At 35.1% G+C, this 23,397-nt stretch overlaps 2 pseudogenes; both read right to left on the bottom strand.

Moving 5' to 3' along the window:
* Window positions 1-17,145: 17,145 nt before the first annotated feature.
* Window positions 17,146-17,336, bottom strand: LOC119619901 (small nucleolar RNA U3; annotated as a pseudogene).
* A 264-nt stretch (window positions 17,337-17,600) lies between these two features.
* On the bottom strand, window positions 17,601-17,686 carry LOC119619903 (small nucleolar RNA U3; annotated as a pseudogene).
* Window positions 17,687-23,397: the final 5,711 nt, after the last annotated feature.

Here is a 23,397-nt window from a genome sequence, read left to right as displayed (position 1 = left end):
CTGTCATTTTGAGCTTTTAACTCTGGGTATCGTCTTGTAGTGCTACCTAGAATGCTGCATACAGTTTTGGTTGCTGCACTGCAAGACAGACACAATAGCACTAAAGAAGGTCCAGGGTAAATAAATGAAAATGGAAAGAAAAAAATCTTTCAAATAGATAGATACTAAGAAGATCAGACAATGTTTAGAAATAAAAGTGTTGAAAGATATGGTGAATGGGGGAATGTGGTTGAAGTCAAGAAGTAAATAAGTAAATCCATAATGAAAAAGGACATTCTATTTGTGGAGGTACCTTAAGGGATTTTTTAAAAAATGATAGGTTTGAAGGTCCTACATCATGTAGTTAAACCCAGAAACCGACTAAAAATATAAATTGATTAAATACTTTTAAGTAACATTAAGAATATTACATACATAAGTTGTTAAGTGGAAGCCAGTTGGATTCAGGGCAAGTTTCTAACGTTTTGAGATCAACAGCGTGGTGAATGACCATTGTGTTCCATCTCAAAACGTCTTCTGACGACACTGTCAGAAGGACATGTTTACCCCACATGACACTGCTTATGTCTTTAAGTTCCTTGACTCCTCCTTTGTTGCTATGGTTTGAATGTTTTTGTATATTCTGAAACTCATGGTGAAATTTAATAGCCAAGGTAACAGTATTGAGTTGGGGCCTTTAAAAGCGATTAAACCATGAATTAATAAATGTTGTAGTAAGAAAAGGCTTAGGGGAGTGCACACTCTTTCCTTGCCCTTTTGCCATATAAACATGAAGCCTTCCTTCCCTCTAAAGAACATAGTATTCAAGGCATCATCTAGGATCAGAATTGCCAAATCTGCATTGATATTGCACTTCCCAGCTTCCAGAACTGTGAGCCAATAAATTTTTATTCTTTGTAAGTTGCCCAGTCTATGGTGTTCTGTTATAGTAGCATAAATGGGATATTACTTTCACTCTTCTCTACATGGTAATATTTATAGATTACCTATAGCCTCATTTATCATCTCTGATTCCTTTCTCTTCATAGTCCCGATAAAAGAATGCATAAGATTTTGTAATTGATCAAAGACCAGTATTATCAAGAAAAAGTTCATGGAAATGGTTATAGGCAAGCTCTATTGCCAAATTTAATTCAGTGTAGCATATTTGATCTATATTTATATCTGTATCTGTATTGATATCTATGCTTCTATGTCTATATATATATATGTTTATAACCTCTTAACCATATTATCAGGAGATCTATTTCTTTGGCTTATGAGGTAAGTCTTGCTAAATTTATACTAAAGGCTTGATTTTTAATCTGATTTTTTTTTTTTTTTGCATTTCTTCCTTCTATTGACTCTGGCTCACTGAGTGCCTAGGGTGCATCAAAAGACCAGTGTATTGGGACACCTGACATAAGAGTCTGCTGAGTGTGCCAGCAAGGAGCTAATGATTCAGCAGAAATGCCATGAATGATGAAGCCAGACTTGCCAGTTGCTGTGCTTTAGTTTTCCTGTTGACCTTGAGTAAGTTCAGAGTCATCAACAACCGATTTAGCACTTACCTGCTGAACTCCAAGTGCTCATCTTACCTCATGTGATAGGGTAAATTTGGCAAGTGCTCTGTACTACTAGTTTGGCATTTAAGGAAAATCAAGCTATAATCATGTTGAATAGCAAACATATTAGGCCTGAGAAGCAAATTTTAGGCTTTAATACATAGAAGGAATGTTATGGTTTATCATTTTGAATCCAGTTAATAACTGTATGAAAAAGGCACTATTATTTTTTAATTTTTACAGATGGAAAAACTAAGAAATATTTTGATAATTTATTCAAGATAACACAGCTGAGCAGAGGTGGGATTTGAACCCAAGCAATAATGATGAGACAGATGATGTTGATGGTTGGGTATCCTTGATAATTGAAAGGGTTTTTGGTTAGAATCTTTTGGAAGAACATTATAATCAGAAGTTGCTGTCTCCTTTCAATTCATCAATGTATTGCTGCAGAGGTTGTAACTAATGCTGCATTCCATCGAGGGATCTTATTCCATAATTTTGTCCTTTAATGTCTGCACAATTTGAAACACTTTGGCACATTTTCATAATATCTACATTGCTAGGTCTGCTTCAGTTTATTTTTATTTTTCTATTTCTCTGTAGACGATTCAACCTACTTTCCGGTTTCTTATTTATTTTTTTTAACACTTCTCAGTGGCCTTCAGCGTGTTCTTCCATTTCTTCATGAAGCATGTTGGCAAATCTTTCTCCACCAACTTGTCTTGCTGCCTGAATGATTTTACTAACTCTTCCGCTGATCCCTGAGCAGACTTTAAAATCATTCCTTACTTCACTCCACCATAAGTTCTTCCAGCAGGCACTTAACAGTTTCTGATTTTAATTCAAAGATTGCAGCTTTGAGGAATGTTATTGCCTCAGCAATAGTGAATGATTTCCAGCACTACATTACTTCTAGATTAGGGTCTGTATCAGGTGCTGATCAAATGCAATTACATACCAGGTAGGCGCATATGACCTTGACAGTCTTAAGGATGTCCTGATCAAGGGACTGAAGCGATGAAGTTATATTTGGAGGTAAAAACACAACCTTGACATTTTCATTTTCACAGCAAACAGGTTAAGGATGGCCAGGTGCATTGTCTAGTATTAATAAGGCCTAAAATTCCAACCCTTCCTTGTCCAAGTATTTTTTTACATCTGGAATGAAGCATTGGTGAAACCGTTTCATAAGTGAGATGTCTGTCATCCAGACTTTCTGATTATAATGCCAGAACACGGGCAGACAACTTTTGTTATTTTCTAGACTATGTGAGTTCTTTACCCTGTACAATACGTGTGGTTTTATCATATGCCTTGCAGCACTGCCTCATAGTACCAGCGTTAATCTGTCTTTCCATTTCTGTTGCCCTGGTATTTCCTTTGCACTTTTATGAATGTAGGTTCTACTGGGCATCTTCTTCTGGAAAAGCCCAGTTTCCTTTCAATTGAAGACTTGCTTTAGATGGTATTCTTTCTCCTTAGTCAACTACTTCAACTGCTGGAAATATGGCAGCAGCTTCTTGATTGAAAAATACAGGCTCTCCAGTAATTTTAATATTTTTCAGTCCAAACCTATTCCTGAATCTATGTAACTATCTCTGACTTGCATAAATATCTTGGTGTTATTTGCTTTGGGAAATTCCTTGCTGAAGTCTTTCTATAGGCTTAATGCTTGTTGACACAATACATTGCTGTCAATTAGAACATATTTTCTGTTCATACCTTCCACTCACAAATTTAATGCCTTTTTTTTTTTTTTCTTTGAGATGAAGTCTCTCTCTGTTGTCCAGGCTGGAGTGCAATGGCTCACTGCAACCTCCGCCTCCTGGGTTCAAGCAATTCTCCTGCCTCAGTTTCCCGAGTAGCTGGGATTACAGGTGCCTGACACCACGCCTGGCTAATTTTTGTATTTTTAGTAGAGACAGGGTTTCACCATGTTGGCCAGGCTGATCTCGAATGCCTTTTTCCTTCTTAGCTAAGCACTTATGCACTGAGGCTATAGCTGTAACTTTTGCAGTTTGAAGTACAACAGCAAAACTAGCACAGATTTCTTTTTCTCTCTTTAGTTTCACAGATAGAAGATTTGTTCTTACTGTAGATCTTAGCAACATTTAGCCTACAATTTTTTTTTTCATTCCTTATTAAGTCAAGAACTTTTAGCCTTTTCACGTAACAGAAGCAATTTACCTATTTTCTTTGGCATATCTGAATTGCCAGTATCACTATTCTTGTGCTTTTGGGCCACTACTAAATGAAATAAGGATGACTTGAATACAAGGGAGCTTACAGAGCATGGATATGGTGGACAAAGGGAGAATTGGTTTCTGGAGCAGGATGGAGAATAATGATGTGAGATTTCATCATGCTACTCAGAACACTGCTTGATTTAAAATTTCTAAATTGTTTATTTCTGGAACTTTCTACTTAATATTTTTGGACTACAATTGATTGCAGGCAACTGAAACTGTGGAAAGCAAAGCTGTAGATAATGGGGAACTACTGTAGATAGAAGCAAAACAAATACTGAATAAAAATAAGTTCCTGTGATTTAGTCAAAGCATTTCTGATGAGTGTCAGAGAAGACAGTCACAGTTAACAATTGAGGACGAAAGCTGGGCACAGCAGCAAATTATGCTTGCATCTTATGACAGGATATTACATTTGCTTCACTTGCTCCTTATGTCTGAGACATATTGAATATTCCTTAATATGTCTTTGTTCCCCCAAGCAAGTGTGCCTTGACCCAGTTACAGAACATTTGTGGCAATTTTAGATGAAGGGTTGAGAGAGAGGGTCATGGGACAGAGATAGTAACAGAAAATCTAATTTACTTTGCAGATCTTCATGCTTGTTCCAAGACTTCTGGCATAGCATTGATACAGTTTCGCTTAGCCCGAGTCTTTATTTTAGCTTGAGAAATAGCATTTATTAAAAAATAATAGTTTCACTGGGCTGATCTTTGGTGAAAGATTTTATTTGAAAATAGGGATTAATCTAGTCAAACTTAATTCATAAAGTGCTAAAAAAAATAAGCAATAATTATGGACACTGTTCAATTTAACATAAGCAAAATGATGTTATTGGGTTGTGACTTTATGGAAGAGCCCTTGTGAGGTACTTTGGGGAATACTTTTACTAAAAAAGCAAAAACAAAATCCCATAACCTACTGTTAAAACAATGATGTTGACCCAGCGCAGTGGCTCATGCCTGTAATCCCAGCACTTTGGGAGGCGGAGGCGGGCAAATCACGAGGTCAGACCTCCTGGCTAACACGGTGAAACCCCTTCTCTACTAAAAATACAAAAAAATTTAGCCGGGCGTGGTGGTGGGCGCCTGTAGTCCCAGCTACTCGAGAGGCTGAGGCAGGAGAATGACGTGAACCCAGGAGGCGGAGCTTGCAGTGAGCCGAGATCGCGGCACTGCACTGCAGCCTGGGCGACTCCGTCTCTAAACAAACAAACAAACAACAACAACAAAAATCTTGTCTCTCATTTTTTTTTTTTTACTTAAAGTGATCTTATTCGCATTTATCTCCAATCTCCAAATAACTAGATGTACACAGAATCTTAACATGGCAAAGAAGATAGAGCCTGTGCATTTTGACTTGGAAGATATCACATACATACACTTACTAAAATTCATACCCGAGCTGAGAAAGCTTCAGAATTGTGCTAAGAAGTGAAAACTGACACTCAAATTGGTAGGCAAAAGAAGTTCACTGAAGTTATTTGTTTTAGGGAGGTAGAAAGTGTTTTTCAAATTTTACTATTCCTAGAATCACCTAAGATCTTGGTAAAAATGCAGATTCTGATTCAATAGGTCTGAGATGGCACCTGAGTGTACGTGTCAGACTTCCAGGCAGGGGCAGTGCTGCTGGCCTGAGGACCGTACTTTGCGTAGGAAGGGACTATAGGAAGACTCATCTATGCATATCCTAGGATTAAGTCCTCGTTCCATTTATTAGTTGATTTGCCTTGGGCAACTCTGAATCTCTCTGATCTCTAGTTTGTTTATCAATAAAACAGAACACAGAACCTATTTAATAGGAAAAGTAGAAACATAACAAAATATAGGTAATTTTTTTTGCGTTACCTCTATGAACCATGTCAATAACTATAAAAGTAAATGCTATTTGAGATTAAATAAAATTATATATAACATTATTATTGTTTACTATTTTTGATGGGATGTGGCCATTTTTGGCAAGAATCTGTTGAATTCTTCTAGATACAGGAAAAAGTTGAATTATGTATTAATTTGGATGGGAATAACTGAGAGCCACAATAATCACAGACCTTCATCTAAAGCCATTGTAAAATGTGGACCTGACTAGCAACTCAAGCTTCAACTGGGAACTTGTTAGAAATGCAGATAGTCAGGCCCTCCTCAGCCTTACTGAATCAGGGGCAGCCCAGCAGTCTGTGATTCAACAATCCCTCCAAGTGATTCTGATACGTGCTAACATATGAGAACCACTGATGAAGGGAAAGAAATTGCAAACCTATGAGGGTTCTGTGGTTGTAGATTTAGGAAACCAGTTCTGGTTATGTGCCCCAAAGTGACCTGATTCCATTCTCTTAGTCCAGCTCTACACATCAATAAACGATTCAGCTCAGAAAGTATTAAATATGCATTACTAATGAAATAGCGAGATGTTAAATAATCAAGAGCCCAGGCAAAAAGTGTGACTGGGATGGATGCAGGGCAGAGATTAATAGAAAAGAGTAATAGGAAAATTTGGTAGAATCTAGGGGGTCAAGGGAAGCTGATCTGAAGATAATTAGATGAGTGACAAGCATCTGAAATATTTAAAATTAAAATTAACAGGCACAATATATTTATTTGTAGTTCTCTGCCATATACACAGTAATAAAGTATAAATCGATTATTGTTACTGTGGCAGAGGAAGCTTTAAAAAAACATCACAATTTTCTAACAATATTAGAGTGTCAGGAATAATACATACTGAAATATCCATAAATGCAGGAGCCTTCAGTGCACCAGGGGAAAAATAATTCTTAAAAGATTGTAGATGAGTATAGTTACTAGAAGATTCAACTACTGATGCACCTGTATATTTGAGTCTGTGATATCTGCGTTTTAATCTCTCTCTCAAGTTTTTGAAATCTGAGTTTGTCACACACTGCTTTCAATAAGGCATCTACTTATATCTGTCTATCTCCACCCACAAGGCATGACATTGTAAACAGACATTTCTTAAAATAGCAAAAAGAAAGCCAGTTTTATGAAAGATGATGTAATGTCTCTTGGTTTTCCTAACAGAATGTTTTGCATTTCAACAGGGTCTAAGAAATCAGTGACTATTATTGTGTACAAGCAGTGATTTGAGATAAACTATGTAAACCAAATATTTTAAAGTTTTTATATTTGATTTGAATCAGGTTAGTGGGGAAGAGAGAGAGGGGGAAGAAAATAATGGCATATAAACACTGTTTTGTCCATATTCACGGAGTTTTAGAAGGTGATACTGTGTCTTTTAATTAAACAGGCATCATAATCATTTTTGCATTGTGGCCCAGTGTGAACAAGCTAGGTGAGCCATTGGTTCAGTCAGGGGAGATACAGACTCAGGTCTGTTCTGTGCAGGTTGGGGCAAGGTCACTACTGTTTGCCGATTTCTAATCACTGAAGAGAACTTAAAGCACTGACTATGGTTGTGAGACTAGAAAAAACCAAGTTAAAATTATGCCTTATATCTTCAGCACAATGTCCCCCTTCTATAATTTTCCTTAGTGTTATATCTTGCATTTTTCTAAAAGGGAAAAAGAGAGAGTGAAAGAGCAAAAACCTAATTATTGAAACTCTCTGTCCTCAAACTCTTTTCTGAAACTTGCTCTAAGGATGAGGGGTATTTTTCAGGCCTCACAAATAAGGATGCCCTTTCTTCCTTGGCCAATATGAATGAGAATTTTCCTCTTTCTAGTAAAGAAGAGAGACTTCTTATGAATAAGGCTTTTTAGGGAGGGGGAAGGGGGTTGTCTAAAATCTTGTGTTTATACTTCAAAAAAACAAAGCCAGTTTAACTTAAATAATTTATCACTTTATGAATTTCACTTCACTGCATTAGTTGTATTAATTTTATACATGACTAGACAATAAGGCCAAAATTCAATGCCTTTATTTTTATTTTTTAAATCTATTTCTAGCATGTTGACTGGCACTCGGTGAATGAATAAACAGTTAAACAAATCAATGAATTCAATGATTCTCAAAATGACATTGTAGAGTTAGTGGGTGATGAAACTATTTTATAATAACAATTGTGGCAGACTGGGAGAAATTGAAAATTATGTTGTTTGGAGCTGAAATGAATATTGTAGTAAGTATTTGTTGAATGAATGTGAATTAAACTGGATTCTATCCATTGTTTCACCAAAGAGAAAACAAAGCACAAAAGATATTGACTGATTTTCTGATGATTCTATGTCTAGTTAGTCAAATAACTGGTACTGGAATACATTTTTGAAATACTCTTTTTATAAACAATTTTAAATATTTTTTAAAAGTCCAGGAGATATTATAACAAACTCCATGTTTTCATCAGCAGCATCAAACATTTAAAATTCATAGCCAGTATTGTTTTATCAATACCCACCCCTACACATTGCTGTCTCAAAATTATTTTTATGAAAATACCAATAAACATATAATTTTATTTCTAAGTGTTTCAGTATGTACCTGTAAATGATAGAGGCAAAAGATACATGATACCATAAGCTATCACTATTACATTTTAATGTCACATCTTGATAATTTCTTCATGTCATTTAATATCCAGCCAGTGTTCACATTTCCTTGGTTATCTTATACATTTTTTAACTGTTTAGTTGTTTTAATTGGGATTCAAATAAAGTCCATGCATTGTGATTGCTTATATCTCTTACCTATCTTTTAGTCTATAAGTTCTGCCATCTACACCCATCTCTTTCTCTGTGTTTTTTCAGTTGTTGTTGTTCAGAAAACCAGATGTATTAGTTAGAATTCTCCAGAGAAACTAAAACAATAGGAGATAGATAGATAGATAGATAGATAGATAGATAGATAGATAGGTAGATAGATAGATAGATAAATAGATAAGAGATGATTTATTATGGGAATTGATCTATGGGATTATGGAGGCCAAAAAGTCCCATGATATGCTATCTGTAAGCTGCAGGCCCAGAAAAGCATATGATACAATTTTTCAGGCTTGGTCTGAAGGTCTGAGGATGCTGAGAGGCATGGGGTTGCAGGTGGAAGGAAATGGTATAAATCCTGGAGTTAGAAGAAGGCCCGAGAACCAGGAGGTTTGATATCCCAGAGCAGGAGAAGATAGATGTCCCAGCTCATAGAGAGACAGAATTTGCTCTTTCTACCAATTTTTCTTTTATTTGGGCCCTCAAGGGATTGGAGGATACTTATCCACATGGGTGAGAGTAGATATTTTTAACTCAGACTACTGATTCAAATTCTAGTCTCTTCTAGAAACACGTATAGCGAAACAACCAGAAATAATGTTTTACCAACTGTCTTAACATCCCATAGCCCAGTGACACATAAAGCTAACCATCACACCAGGTAATTTGTTCTGTTTTCCCAAGTCTGCACTTATTGTCTAGAATACAATTTTCTAATATAAAAATTGTCATGTAGACCTATTTTGTTTTTTAAAAAAATTAGATAAATGATACAGATATATTGAAAAATACTTTCATAATGTATGCATTTTAAATTTTGAAAAGTTGTGCACATCATATTTACTTTTTATTGGAAAAAAATTAGAAAAACCTTCCAAAATAACATCTCAAGAAAGTTTTCCACAGGATTCGTTAAATGACCTTATTAAATTTCTAAAGTGTTTGTTTTTCTTCATTATCTTTGATACTTGGATTAAAACCAATTTTTAATTAATGCAGAAAAATACAAATCAGAACTGTGACAGGAACTTTCATAATGCTTAAGTGTTTCTTTACTGATTAGAGCAAATCCAAAGCAGTTATATTAATTTTTATAATTGTTCAGTTTTTTTAATTAAACATTTAGAATATAAACCAAATGGATATTTTTTAAAAACCCAGACACATATGATCTTATATAATCAAACTCTAACTACTACTTGCTGGTGACATTTCTGGATTCAAAAGCATCATTATTTGACCTCTCTGATTTATATAACTGGTCTAACTTCAGATTTTATCTTTGTAGGCTTCTGGGAATACTTCTAGAGATTCACAGTGAAAAATCAGAGTCAATGCATGAATTTCTACTTTATTGCATAAAAACAAGGGGACTATAAAATGTGTTCAAAGAGTAGAGATGGAAAATACAGAAATATAGATCACACATAACTTGAATCAGTTGATTCATCTAAATTATAGTAATATCTAAACAATTGATGCTACATTGAAGATTCCTTTATTTTTATTTTTATTTTTTTGAGACAAGGTCTTGCTCTGATGCCAAGGTAGGCATGCAGTAGCGCAATATTGGCTCACTGCAACCTCTACCTCCCGGGTGGGAGTAATTCTCCTGCCTCAGCCTCCCAAGTAGCTGCGATTACAGGTGCCTGCCACCAAGCCCGGCTAATTTTAGTTTTTTTTTTTTTTTTTTTTTTTTTTTTTTTTTTTTTTTTAGTAGAGGGCGTTTTACCATGTGGCCAGACTGGACTCTGACTCCTGACCTCAAGTGATCTGCCTGCCTTGGCCTCCCAAAGTGCTGGGATTACAGGCATGAGCCACTGCGCCCAAACTCAAGATCCATTTAAAAAGTTATCTCCTTCATTAGAGATTTCCGTTCCCCTCTTGCTCTTTTGTTGACCTGAGTTTCCTCCGGGCACTTTAATTTCTGCAGTTGTGAAAACAGCTGCATCTTAAGCAGAGCTATCAGAGAACTACAGAGGAAGCTATATTTGATTACTTTTCATGAGACAGAGTTAAGAGGGAAAGCTGGGTGAAGAGTATATGAGGACTCTCTGAACTATATTTGCAAATTTTCCATAAATCTAAAACTATTCCAAAAGAAAATTAGGAAACTTGGGTTTTATTAATTACTTCTAAGTAGCCAAAGGCTCTAGATGGCCGATTTAAGCATTGAAGCTTTAAAAATTACTATAGCAATTTTGAATTTGTTATGTTCCCTTTTGAAATTAAATTATTACTTAATTCTTTTCCAGTGAGTCTGGATTCTTAGTCTTACCCTGTCTACAGTCTTAAACACGGCAATTCCATTTTCCATAAGACATCCAGAGGCATCTTACTAAATAACAACACTTTTTGGACTTCCGTTCAAATATAAAAGATACAACAGACAAACTTCTCTTCCTTCCTCTTTCTCTTCTCTCACCCTGCAGGCTCCCACAGAACATGGATGACCACCATTACACTGTTTATGATGCTGTATTGCACTTGACTGCTCATTTGTCATCCTTATAATGTGGTAAATATTATGGACATAGGGGCCGTTTGTCACTGTTTTCCCAGCATCTACTATAGTATCCTACGTATAAGGAGAAAACAATGAATGATGATGGTTGTTGAATGAAAAACTTAGGACATCATAATTATTAGAATTTACTGAAGAATGTAGGATTATATCACACAAAATCCTGTGCTTTTTAAACCAGTGGGTTTTCATGTTTTAGTTCTGTACACTGTTCTGTTTGTCATTTGTCACTTCTTGATCTTCTGTACCTGCCTGTTTATATGCCTGTTGCAGCTATATCTTCTTCTGATTTGATGATTTTCATATAATTTTTGCTTTCTTCTCAAAAGAATATGAGACTGTTCTATTTGTGGCTAGAATTGTTTGATTCTAACTACATTAACTAATTCTATTAAAGAGCTGATTGATTAAATGCTGTTTAATTTTATGATACTATTGGTGTGATATATCTTCCTTGAATTCTTATTTTCAATCCAATCACCCATTGTTTTTACATTATTTAATAATAGCTTTATAATAAAGCAATAATTACTTTTCTAGAACAAACTGCTATCATGTACTATAAGCATGAGCTTACTAAAATAAGCTTAACCGTGTCTGTTTTAATGTTAAAAGCAAAACAAAACCAACAAAAACTTTAAAAATTAACAAAATTAAGTAAAAAAATTTCACCAGAAACTTCTAGTCTTGTTTATGGAAAGATCAGTACATCAAATTATGTTCTATCAAATAATAAGAATATATGTGTAATAAAAACCAGAATGATTTTTCTAGAATTCATAATGACCAATTTTTAAAAAGTGAAACCATGTGAATGTTGAATATTTTTTCCCTAACTCATAGATGAGGAAACTGGTACATGAGAAACTAAATATTTGTTTTCAACTCCTGATTTTGACCATTTTTAGTTATGATACCACCCCTTTTGGTTAACTCTGTTTTTAAGGCAATGATTATTTAATTCTGCCCCCCTCAACACTTTTTTTTTTTTTCAAATTGAAAACCCTCACACTGATGTGCTTTATCACACAATAGATTTAGCTGTGGTTTTCTTGTGAGGGTCTCGTGTTCTTGATGGTACCATGAGACTGACATTTATCTTCTCATTTTCCTTGTTAAATGTTCTCAGCAGAGTGCCTTGGACTGACAAACTGAAATACATTTTGATTAGGCAACATGAGCAGAAGGAGTGTGGGGAGAGAACTGTATAAATCTGTTTTACTCAACCTTGAAGAAATGTTAAGTGTTAATTCCCTGCATCAAATAGAGTACACCAAGTATATATGCAGCGTTCCTGAGAGCTTCCTAATGAACTGAAAAAACAAACAATCTGAGGTGGGAAGAAATACATTTCATCAACCCCCTGAGCAGCAATGATTTGCCTCAGCTTGTCATACATACTTGATTCTGATTAAAATAAGACAAATGAACTAGTTGAATCTTTCTTGATAAAGAAATTGCATTTGTTGTTAGTAGAATTTCAAATTTCACGTAATATGGAATCTGTATGTTGATTGTTGTTATGGAGACTAGCAAGGTGCTGAAACTATTGAGCTGAGGAGCATATTTTAGTGACTATAACTGGTTTGAGAATTGGTTGCTTTTAAGTGACCCAAATGACCATGGTGATGAGATTGGATATGAGAAGCCTGGATAAAGAGGCATTCAAACTTGTAATTAAAATAAAAGCTTCCTCAAATTACTCCACTCCTTTTCAACATTTCTTACAGTTAGATTAGGAAACACTATGATGGTGTCTGATGTTTCGAGTAAGAAGGTACTGCACTGTTGGGGAAAAACAAAGGCAATGCAGTGATTTCTAGAGTAACAGCCTGTGCTACAAAAAAGAGATGAAGGGCATTAAGATAAACAGGGACAGGGATGAATAAGTAGAGGACAAAGGATTTTTAGGGCAATGTAACTATTATTTGTGATACTATAATGACGGCTACATGTCATTATACATTTCTCCAAACCTATGGAATGCACAACACCAAAAGTGAACACTAAATTTAAACCATGGACTTTGAGTGATGATGTTTCAATGTAGACTCATCAACTGTATAAAGAAAACAAAACAGGAAAACAAAAAACCATGTACCACTCTGTGGGGGATGTCAATAATAGGGGAGACTGTGCGTGTGTGCGGACAGGTGCTACATGGAAACTCTGTACCTTCCTCTCAATTTTCTTCCTAAAATTGCTCTAAAAATTAAGCCTATTTAGAATGCACTTATTACTTTTCAGTAGAACTATAAACAAAAAAGTTGGAGATAGTTCCCAGGCCCCCTTGGTTTTGCTATTCACGCTGTGAGTCTGAGTAGAAGACCATTTGGAGACTTGTTTACATACTCTAGGGTGGCAATTAACAAAATAGCTTCCCAGGTTGTGAAGCTAGTTGGCATCTGCTGGGTACCAAGTAACTTTTGAGAAATGATCTATACATGATTTTGACCAAAACTCTATTCTGCCCACATGATAAATTGAGATGATTTTGTATTTAGTAAAATGCTTTATGTTTCAGAGAGCAAGTTCAACATATAATCTCATATGATGTTCACAAGAACTATGTTTAGGTATGAGTATCCTCACTTTATTGATGAGGTTCACCAAATTTGTCACTTGCTGAATAACTAGAACATAAAATCTGACTTTCTGATTTTAAATCCAGAAGTATTCTCTCATTTTGCTGCTTGAATTTTTACCTGATGTCATAATGGAAGTCACCCTGATGGAGAGCATCCTCTAGCAGCCAGACAAAATATCTACTCCTATATTCTGTTATTGACTCTTGCAACTTGCAAGCAAGTGGCTTTTCCTCTTTATGATCATAGATGGACACATATCATGCATTTCAAACCCCATGTCGTACACTGCGATAAAAAAAAATATTTTAACCTGGTGCAATCGGTCATGCCTGTAATCCTAGCACTTTGGGAGGCTGAGGCAGGTGGATCGCTTGAGCCCAGGAGTACAAGACCAGCCTGGGCAACTTAGCAAAATCCCATCTCTACTATATATATATGTGTGTGTGTGTGTGTGTGTGTATGTGTATGTATGTATAAATTTAAAAATTAGCTGAGTGTGGTAGCACATGCCTGTAGTCTCAGGTACTTGAGAGGCTGAGATAAGAGAATCACTTGAGTCTGGGATATTGAGGCTGAAAAGAGCTGAGATTATGCCACTGCACTCCAGTCTGGGCAACAGAGTGAGGCCCTTTCTCAAAATCAAAACAAAAACCCAACTATATATTAATATATAGTGGGGCCTTCTATCATTCCATCCTCTAATGTCATGCTAGGATTGTTTTTTGTGTGAGATCAAATAATTCCCTTCCCTTTGTGTAATTTGGTTATGAAATCATTGATTTCTGGTTGTAGATTTTGGAATGTTGAGGATTGTGCTAAAGAAAGACATTTAACGGTTATATACTTTTTATTGGAAGAAACCAACATGTTTTGTCAGTGGAATAATATTATTATAATCAGTGCTTACTTATTGAGCTATAAATAGCTCATCCTTTTCAGGAGAAATGTGACATTTTATTTTTATGACATATAATATGTTATGGGCCATTTTAATTACCTGCCTATCCCACTCTGTACTACTCCCCAGGTTTAATTCAATTTAGTTAATACCTCTATCTTTAGGAGAGATATTTTATATTATGAAGATACATATTCTCCCTAAGTTAATAAAGTCTATAGTGTCAATGCAATATCAATAGCATTTCCAAATAGAATTGTTTTTTAAAAATAAAAAAAGTTAGACTGAAATGTATATACAAAAGTGGCTGGGAAAGAGGAGTAATGCAGGCAGAGAATGGTCTTATCAAATGTTGAATTGTGTTTTAAAGCTATAGGATCTTTGGCACTGGTGTAGATAGTGACTCAGCAGAGCAGAGTAGTCCAGGAACCCACATGTGTATTTCTGTATGTGAGGTGACATTTCAATTCAATAACTGAAGTTGGGATAACAATGGCTCACGTGGACAAGTAAAGATGGATCTCAGTTCTTACAACAAGTGAGACTTTTGCTTTTCACTTATATTATCTTGTCCTACTTCACATTTTTACTGTGTTTGTGTTTTATTTTTATAGTAAAAATTGTTTATTTTTTAAAAACCTAATGACCTCGTAATTTGACTCCCTTCTGTTGTGTTAATATCCACTAACTGCTGTTACATGAAAATGAGTGATTTGCTGTTCTAATGTTTTGCCCTGTGTATTTTGCTCTATATAAACCTTGACTATTTAGTTTTAAACATGGACCTTTATGTTGATTACAACATATTTTGCTTAAAAAACGCAAGACTCTCAATCAGGTGCTTTTGACAGGTAGTTTTAATCCCCTAATTTCCTTATCTTGCTTCTTGTTGACTTCTTGTTGCACTTTAAATCTCTGATTTTATAAAACTCAGTTCTCTCTTGTGATGCAATACCTGTGACCTTCATTACTGGCAAAGAAGATTCTGCTTACCATTTGATCTGCAGATTTGTGGGTTCCTTATCTGAGCTGAGCTTCTTACAGCTATGACTCAGTTGTCAATGTGGTACAACTTCCACTTCATTAAACTCTGGATGCCACTGGCAGCATTTCAGAACCACTATGTCTTCATCAAATAATGATTTGAAATAAACTTGCATAACTGAGATTGTTCTAGGATATCAAGATACCTAAATCCTTATGGAGAAAAAGTTTCCTAGAAATAAAATATTACCTGCCTGTCTCTTGGTGATATAAAGAGGTGCTTTACATACCTTACATACCTCTAATTTTTTCTATAATGGATTGTATATAAAATAGAATAATTTCTTTAGGGAGGGATGTATGCACATATGTATATGTGAATTTATGTATATTTGCATACACATATATGTGTATTTACACACAAAATATATACAAATCACCTAAAAAACTATTTCAGGTTATGTAAGATGCCTAATAATTTTTTTTTTTTTTTTTTTTTTTTTTTTTTTTTTTTTTTTTTTTGAAGCAGAGTCTCGCTCTGTCCCCAGGCTGGGTTGCTGTGGCATGATCTTGACTCACTGCAACCTCCGACTCCCTGGCTCAAGTGATTCTCCTGCCTCAGGCTCCTGAGTAGCTGGGATTACAGGCACATGCCACCATGCCCAGCTAATTTTTGTATTTTTAGTAGAGATGGAGTTTTACCATGTTGGCCAGGAGGGTCTCGATCTCCTGACCTCATGATCCTCCCACCTCAGCCTCCCAAAGTGCTGGGATTATGGGTGTGAGCCACCATGCCCAGCCAATAAATATTTATTATAAAAATGGAATACAAAATAGACTAGTAGCTTATAGTAGGATTCTCACCACAACTCAGAATTGTTATGTTGGGAATTTACATGGTTGTATTTAACTACTTAACTCTCACATTTACTATTTCCTCATCGTTCTTTCTTGTTTCCTTCATCTAAGCTACCACCTCAGTGGGCTTTTTCAGTTGTAGGAAAGGAAACGGAATAAAAATGCCGCTGGGAAATTTTAACCTTTCTGCGAGACCTCTAGATGACATGAACCTCTAGTGGATAAAGGCTGACAAAAGGCAAATAAATGTTTCAGACTGAATTGAGGGTAAAGTGTAAGGTCTACTGCTACTAGTAGATGTAAGCTTCATATGGATTTATCTACCACAGAAAAGCAAATCTACTTTCAAAATCCTTAATAAATATAGATGTATTTTTTAAACTAAAAGTTATGTGTTCATTGCTGAATAGCAAAAGAAAAACTCACATCTAAAACTGAACGTCTGGTAAAACAATCTATTTCAAAATATTTAGGAATTATGAAGTTACATGTAGTAATGGATATTCTGTACCTTATGTGATAACAAACAGCAGCTATGAAGTGAAATGTAAGATTGGACTTTCTAGCTTATTAGTTTTAAATATCAATGTGGCTTGCATTTCTACCAATAATTTTAACTGTATAAATGTTATTTTTGTAAGAATATACTAAATTTTATACTTTATTTCTTTACAATATCCTAGTTGAAAAGATTATCTTCACAAGATTCAAGATTCTTTAAATGGATAGTATTACAAAAAAGTGCAAATTGTGTAAGTATAATTTGTAACTTTGTGAACAGAACACTGTCTAACACAGATATGTACTTATTAATTTTGTTTTAACAAAATCACTCAGACTGCATCCTCCCAGAGGAAGAGAAGAACGATCATCAATGGCAAATGACATTTGCAGTGAAGCAGCACTAAGAGCCAGCTTCACGCTGGGGAGGGAACCCTGCACCTCCTTCTGGTTTCCAGTGCTCTACACTAGTAATCCTCAACCTTTTTGGCACTCGGGACCAGTTTTGTGGAAGACAACTTTTCCAAGGACCAGGGTGTGGGGATGGTTTTGGGAAGAAACTGTTTCACCTCAGCTCATGAGGTATTAGAATCTCATAAGAAGCATGTAACCTAGATCCTTTGCATGTGCAGTTCACAACAGGGTTTGAGCTCCAATGAGAATGTAATGCCACTGCTGATCGGACAGTAAGTGAAACAGGTGGTAATGCTCACTTGCCTGCCGTTCACTTCCTGCTATGCAGCCTGGTTCCTAACAGGCTACGGACAGGTACTGATCTGCTGCCCTGGGGTTGGGACCTCTGCTCTACATAGTCAAAGAAACATCTCTAGTAATGAACTGTAGAAATGATCCCTGAAAGTATTGTCTTTACTTATTAATTTTTGTTGAATAAATCAATACGCCCTTATATTTGTGGTTGAACAGTCAGTGAATAATTAAGTACTTGGCATTTTCACTGCTAAGTATTATATGCCGTTAGGATACAAAAAAGAATAACATGTGGCCCTTGTTTCCAGTTCAGAGCAAAATCATATAGATATGAAAAGATTTGATGAGGAATAGCTTTTAAAAAATATTAATCAGCATAAATAATAGATGAATTTTACATTTCTTCTCTTTTCTTCCCATTCATCATTACATTAGTTGTCATTATTATTTATGTTCATGTAAATGAATTAGTTCATGTATCAGATGTAGTCTTTGATTTTAAAAGGTCATGTATCAGATGTAGTCTTTGATTTTAAAAGGTTCTAGTTGGGCCCTACCAGTTGTAATCCTAGACAGTATGCACAAGTGAAAAATAGTATGTACTATATACAAGTAAGTGAAAAAAATACTTTTCCTGGATATTCTAAAGTTAGACTTCATAACTGAGGATGCTTCGGGAGAAGCTTAAGCCAGCTCATTCTTAGATGAAGAATATTTGACTTGTAGGGGGAAGAGAAATATTTCAAACCTTGGTAGCCTAGAAATAAAGCAGGCTAGAAAACTTGGTTTTTCTTTCTGTGTTTTAAATCTAAATTTCAAACCTGGATATGGCCACTTTGATGTGAGCAGAGATATCAAGCATTTATATGGCAAGCAAAGAAATCAAGAGTCATTTGCCCACGTGTTGAGGACCCCACCTGTGTCAAGTATTCCTTGTATTAAGGATGGGGAGGGAAAGAGGTTGTTCTTCAGGCAGTTGCACCCACAATTCAGGACTAATGCACCTTGCTGTGTAAATATCTGAAGAGCACCAATTATTAGAAATGAGCTGTGACTATTAATTACCCATGGTGATGAATTACTCATGGTGACCCACATAAAGTTTTAAAACCTATTTAACCACAGCAGCACTTTTTCTCCTTAAAGATAGTGTTGCATGGTGGACCGGGTGGATGGAGAGGAGCCACGAGTTCTCCTTTGAACTGTGGTCCTCAATCATTTTTTTCTAACCCAAAACATGAGCATCTGACAAATGGCCATCAGTGAAAATGAATGTCAATGGCAGTAATTTCTAGTAGGAAAAAGGAAAGAAATTATACTCTCTCAGGGAGGTGAATCAGATTCTGAGGCAGGTGGATATAGTTTGAAAAAGTTCATTCCTGCCCAGGGGATTCTGATGCACCATGCCTCCCTCTAATTCAATAGGAATCCTGCCTTAATTTCATCCACAGTTTAAAAAAAAAAAAAATCCAACATAGGGAGGGTGGAGAACATAAATGAAATCTCTATGGTCATATTCTGAGTTATCCTGGATACTAAAACTGAGATGAATATACACATATAAAAAAATAACATGGGATGGAGGAAAAACATAACTAAAATGGAAAAGTAAATAATAGCCTGACTATATATGGTCTAACAAATACCAGACTGTGGGAGGTATGTTGGCATTTGTCAGTAATCAGTGTATGGATTACTAAACAAGCCAGCATGATTTCTGTCATGTGTGACAGGTTAAGAACACTGTATGAGAAATTGGATGATTCTGTGAAGTATATATAAAGATTTTTTATGTATTCGGTGGCACCATTGATTTCTTTAAGATATTCTCAAAAATTTTTGGTTAAATTATATTTGTTTTGATCATTAAAATATTTTATAAGGACATTTTCCCCTTTTAAAGTTAGGAAAGTGCCAGTAAAAATTATACAACTATATTTGACTGTAATTCAATAGTTTGTATAACTTCTCATTCTGCAATAAAGTGGTAATATGCAGATATGGTAGAACTGCCCCAGGGAAAAGTTTGTAATACTAGAAGATTTCTGAGCTCATTTGGATTTATCCTGAGGAATAAAATTGAATCATTGTGAAATATCAGACAATTCACTGAATGATTTCATCTTACTATAAGATTCCTCACCAGAGCATTTCATCCAGTTCTTGGCTGATGTTATTATTTGAGTGACATTGAGAAGGGAAATGAAACAAATTCCTTTTTGTATATTTATGGACCAGACAAGACAGGTCTCTGAGAAAAATAAGAAATTTTGACAACTACAGCTATGTATACATTAAAATGCCAACATTCTGGAAATAACACACCTTACACTGGAGACTTTCTTAAAAGTCTACATCATTTAAATCTCTAAATATTTGTGGTAACTTATTAGTAATTACCACATAGCAAGCTTTCATTTTTATAAGTTTTTATTTTGCTTTTTAATCATTCAATTCAGAGTACATTCTGGTTACTGGCACTATTGCATTCTTACAGTGCAAAGATGATTGATATTTATTAAATATCTCAGAGGTACCATAAAAATTTAGTTCTCTGTGTCATCAAAGAAACATAAAACTGTGTTTAAAATAATTGTGTAAAATATGCTGTATTTATTTTTTATTTTGAAAATTACAATTTTTATAAGATACTTAACTGGAATTCTCTACTTCTCAACTATATCATATAATGCAATATGCTGTGCTGATTTGAATTACTGTATATATTCTTATTAGTTATTTTTTAGTCCAAAAAGACTTTGATCTTGCATGTTGATAACAGTACAAAATGTGAGGTATACACTTTGAAATAAGAGAATGGAGGTTATTAGGACTAGCATAGATCTTATAATGAATTGAATAAATATTCATAAAAACAATGTTATATTGCATGATTCTAGAAGTTTTTTATATATATAACTAAAAGGAATATAAGTTTATCATATTCTATGGTGATTTTTTTCCTCTTGAATATCTCTATAAAACCTCCTTTACTTATTTCAGAAACAAGGCATAAATGTAATCATATATATTAATGCCATTGAAGATTGATAACATATCAAGGGGAAAAAAATCTTATTAAAACACATTTTTTTTTTTTTTTTGAGAACGGGGTCTTGCTCTGTTGCCCAGGCTGGAGTGCAGTGGCGCGATCTCAGCTCACTGCAAGCTCCACCTCCCGGGTTCACGCCATTCTCCTGCCTCAGCCTCCCGAGTAGCTGGTACTACAGGTGCCCGCCACCATGCCTGGCTAATTTTTTGAATTTTTAGTAGAGACGGGGTTTCACCATGTTGGCCAGGATGGTCTCGATCTCCTGACCTCGTGATCCACCTGCCTTGGCCTCCCAAAGTGCTGGGATTACAGGCATGAGCCACCCACCCGACCTTAAAACACATTCTTTAAGGGAACAGTTAATATATCCCTCACACCACATACTAAAATCTGGTTGGCAATAATTGGGTGTGGTTTGTTTGGCAATATCTGGAGGATTAAAACAATACTTCACGTTTTAATAGTTTCTTCTTCAATATCTGAAGAACTAGCATTAAATGGATGACTTCACAATGTGGAATGAAAACTATCCAAATTTTTCACAAAATTAAACCTGGTTATACACAAGTACATATAAATAGTACATACAAATCACAGCTATTCTCTCAGCTTAGGCTAAGTTATGCTTTGGAAACAGGCAACCCTGAAATCTTAGTCGATCAGCATAACAAACTTTATTTCTTGTCTTACTGTTTAACATGGGCTGGCTTTTCCTTTGCTCTATTTCATCTTCTCTCGAGGACCCAGCCTGGCTCAGTGGTTCTCTCTGGGATATTGCTGGTCTCAAGGCAGAGGAGAAAAAAATGACAAACTATGACCTTTAAACTGTAAGGTTCAGCTCGGAAGAAACACACATCTTTTCTATGTATTTCATATTTGTGTCTGAGTTAAATAGCTTGGGGATGAATAATCCTCCCACAGTGAGAGTCATTGGTGGGGAAAAGCAACAAATATTTTAAACAATAATACAATCTAATAGCTATATTTCTCATTAATCTTCATTAAGGGATTGATAAGCAATTATTACTCCAGGTATGGTTAAATATGATTTAATTCATATTAATATATAATTTCATTTTGTGAGTCTTATGCTTTTAATGCCTAACTGGCACATAGCTTGATCAAAACAGTTTTTTTTCTTATTGTAGAAAGCTCTAGAACCCTGTATATATAGCTACCCCAAGTGTATTTTGTTCAAGAAATGCTTAATAACTCTTATAGGTTTATGAATATGACAAAGTTCCTATCCCCCAGAAGCTCAGAGTTTAGTTGATGAAATAATTATGCTGAATATTATGATCACAATAAGATGGAAACATGTGAATTATTTATTGAATATTTTTAAAATATTATAAAATGTGCTTTATATAGATTTTCTCATTTAATACAACAATGCTACCTGGTAGATATCAATACTTTTGTTCCTGTTTTACAAGTGAAGGAACAGGCTTAGGGTTATTAAGTAACGTACCCAAGCTCATGTAGCGATGTGCAACTCGAACTACGTTAGCTGCTCTATAGCCTAAACTCTCTTCAGAGACACTGTCAGCTCCTATTTTTATTTCTCTAAAAATGTTCTATTTTCATTCTGTGCGATCCTGAAGTTATTGTCTACTTTGCGGTCAGTGTCTAGGTTTTTGACAATGTTGAGGGCTATTTTCTATTGTGATTTGATGAGAACCTTCTCTTTTAAGGTCAAAGCTGAAATGTACATTTCTCTGGGCAATACATGGGAGATATATCACCTCCTATGTGTCTTTACTCAAATTTTTCAGTGGTAGCAGTTTAGAACTGTTTCACCATTTATCCACTTCAAAGTGATATTAGCTAATGTTGCATAGAGTGTAATCTACTTGTCTAATTAATAAAACAATTGTATAATTTTCTGTTGGTCTTTGTCAAGCACTCATGCTGTGGATTACTGATCAAAACTGAAAAACTCAAAACTATTTTTATAAATTCTGATGACTTGAGGGCCATAATAATTGCCTTTATATATTTTTTAAAAGTTGAACTATATTTTTCTATCTAATTATAGAGAGTAAATTAGGAGGTAGCTACAAGAAACCAAATCTTAAATATATGAAAGTTTTTATTTATTTTTTATATATAAGAGCTATTTGCCAGAAAAAAAATGAACTCTTTGGGAGGTGGAGAGTTTTTTTGTTTGTGTGTTTTGTCATTGTGGATGTCAAGTAGCATCTAGATATCTACATTGTGGAGATATCATGGAGTTAATTCTAGCATTAGACAAAACTCTAAAGATATCACCAGTCTTTGCTTGCAGACTCTGCTTTTCATTCCTGAAGCACAACTCAGATCCCACGCCCTTATTCTCATAAAGTAAATTTACTTACAAAACACACATGAATAGTGGAGATTTTAATGAAGATTTCTGGGGATGAGAAAGGAGAAAATGTATGTTACCAGCCACATAGCAAGGAACTTTATGAAATTTTCATGACATATTTTGTGTTTCCAAATCTTTTCCTCAGCTCTCACCTGCCAGGGTGTTTTCAGCTCTCTCTGCCTTGCATCCTTATTCATTCAGGCTCCTTAATTTTCATGGATCTCATTCTTCTCAGTTGAATGTCGACAAATATTCTCTGCAAGACTCTATTCTCCTTTTGAAATCAGAGCAATATAGCTCTTTATTATTTCTTCTATCATGTATATTTCTAGTCTCTTCACCCTGCTGTACTAACAAGCACTCACTGCCTAACAATATCCACTCTTTCTTGAACTCAGGGGATTATTAAGAATAAATACAACTTTCCCCATGATATTAATACATATATGCATACTTACATTTATCTTGA

The sequence above is a fragment of the Chlorocebus sabaeus genome, chromosome 25 (assembly GCF_047675955.1).
Source record: "Chlorocebus sabaeus isolate Y175 chromosome 25, mChlSab1.0.hap1, whole genome shotgun sequence".
Classification (NCBI taxonomy): Eukaryota; Metazoa; Chordata; class Mammalia; order Primates; family Cercopithecidae; genus Chlorocebus; species Chlorocebus sabaeus.
The sequence above is the reverse complement of the archived record's forward strand: the minus strand, read 5'-3'. Positions and strand labels throughout refer to the sequence as shown.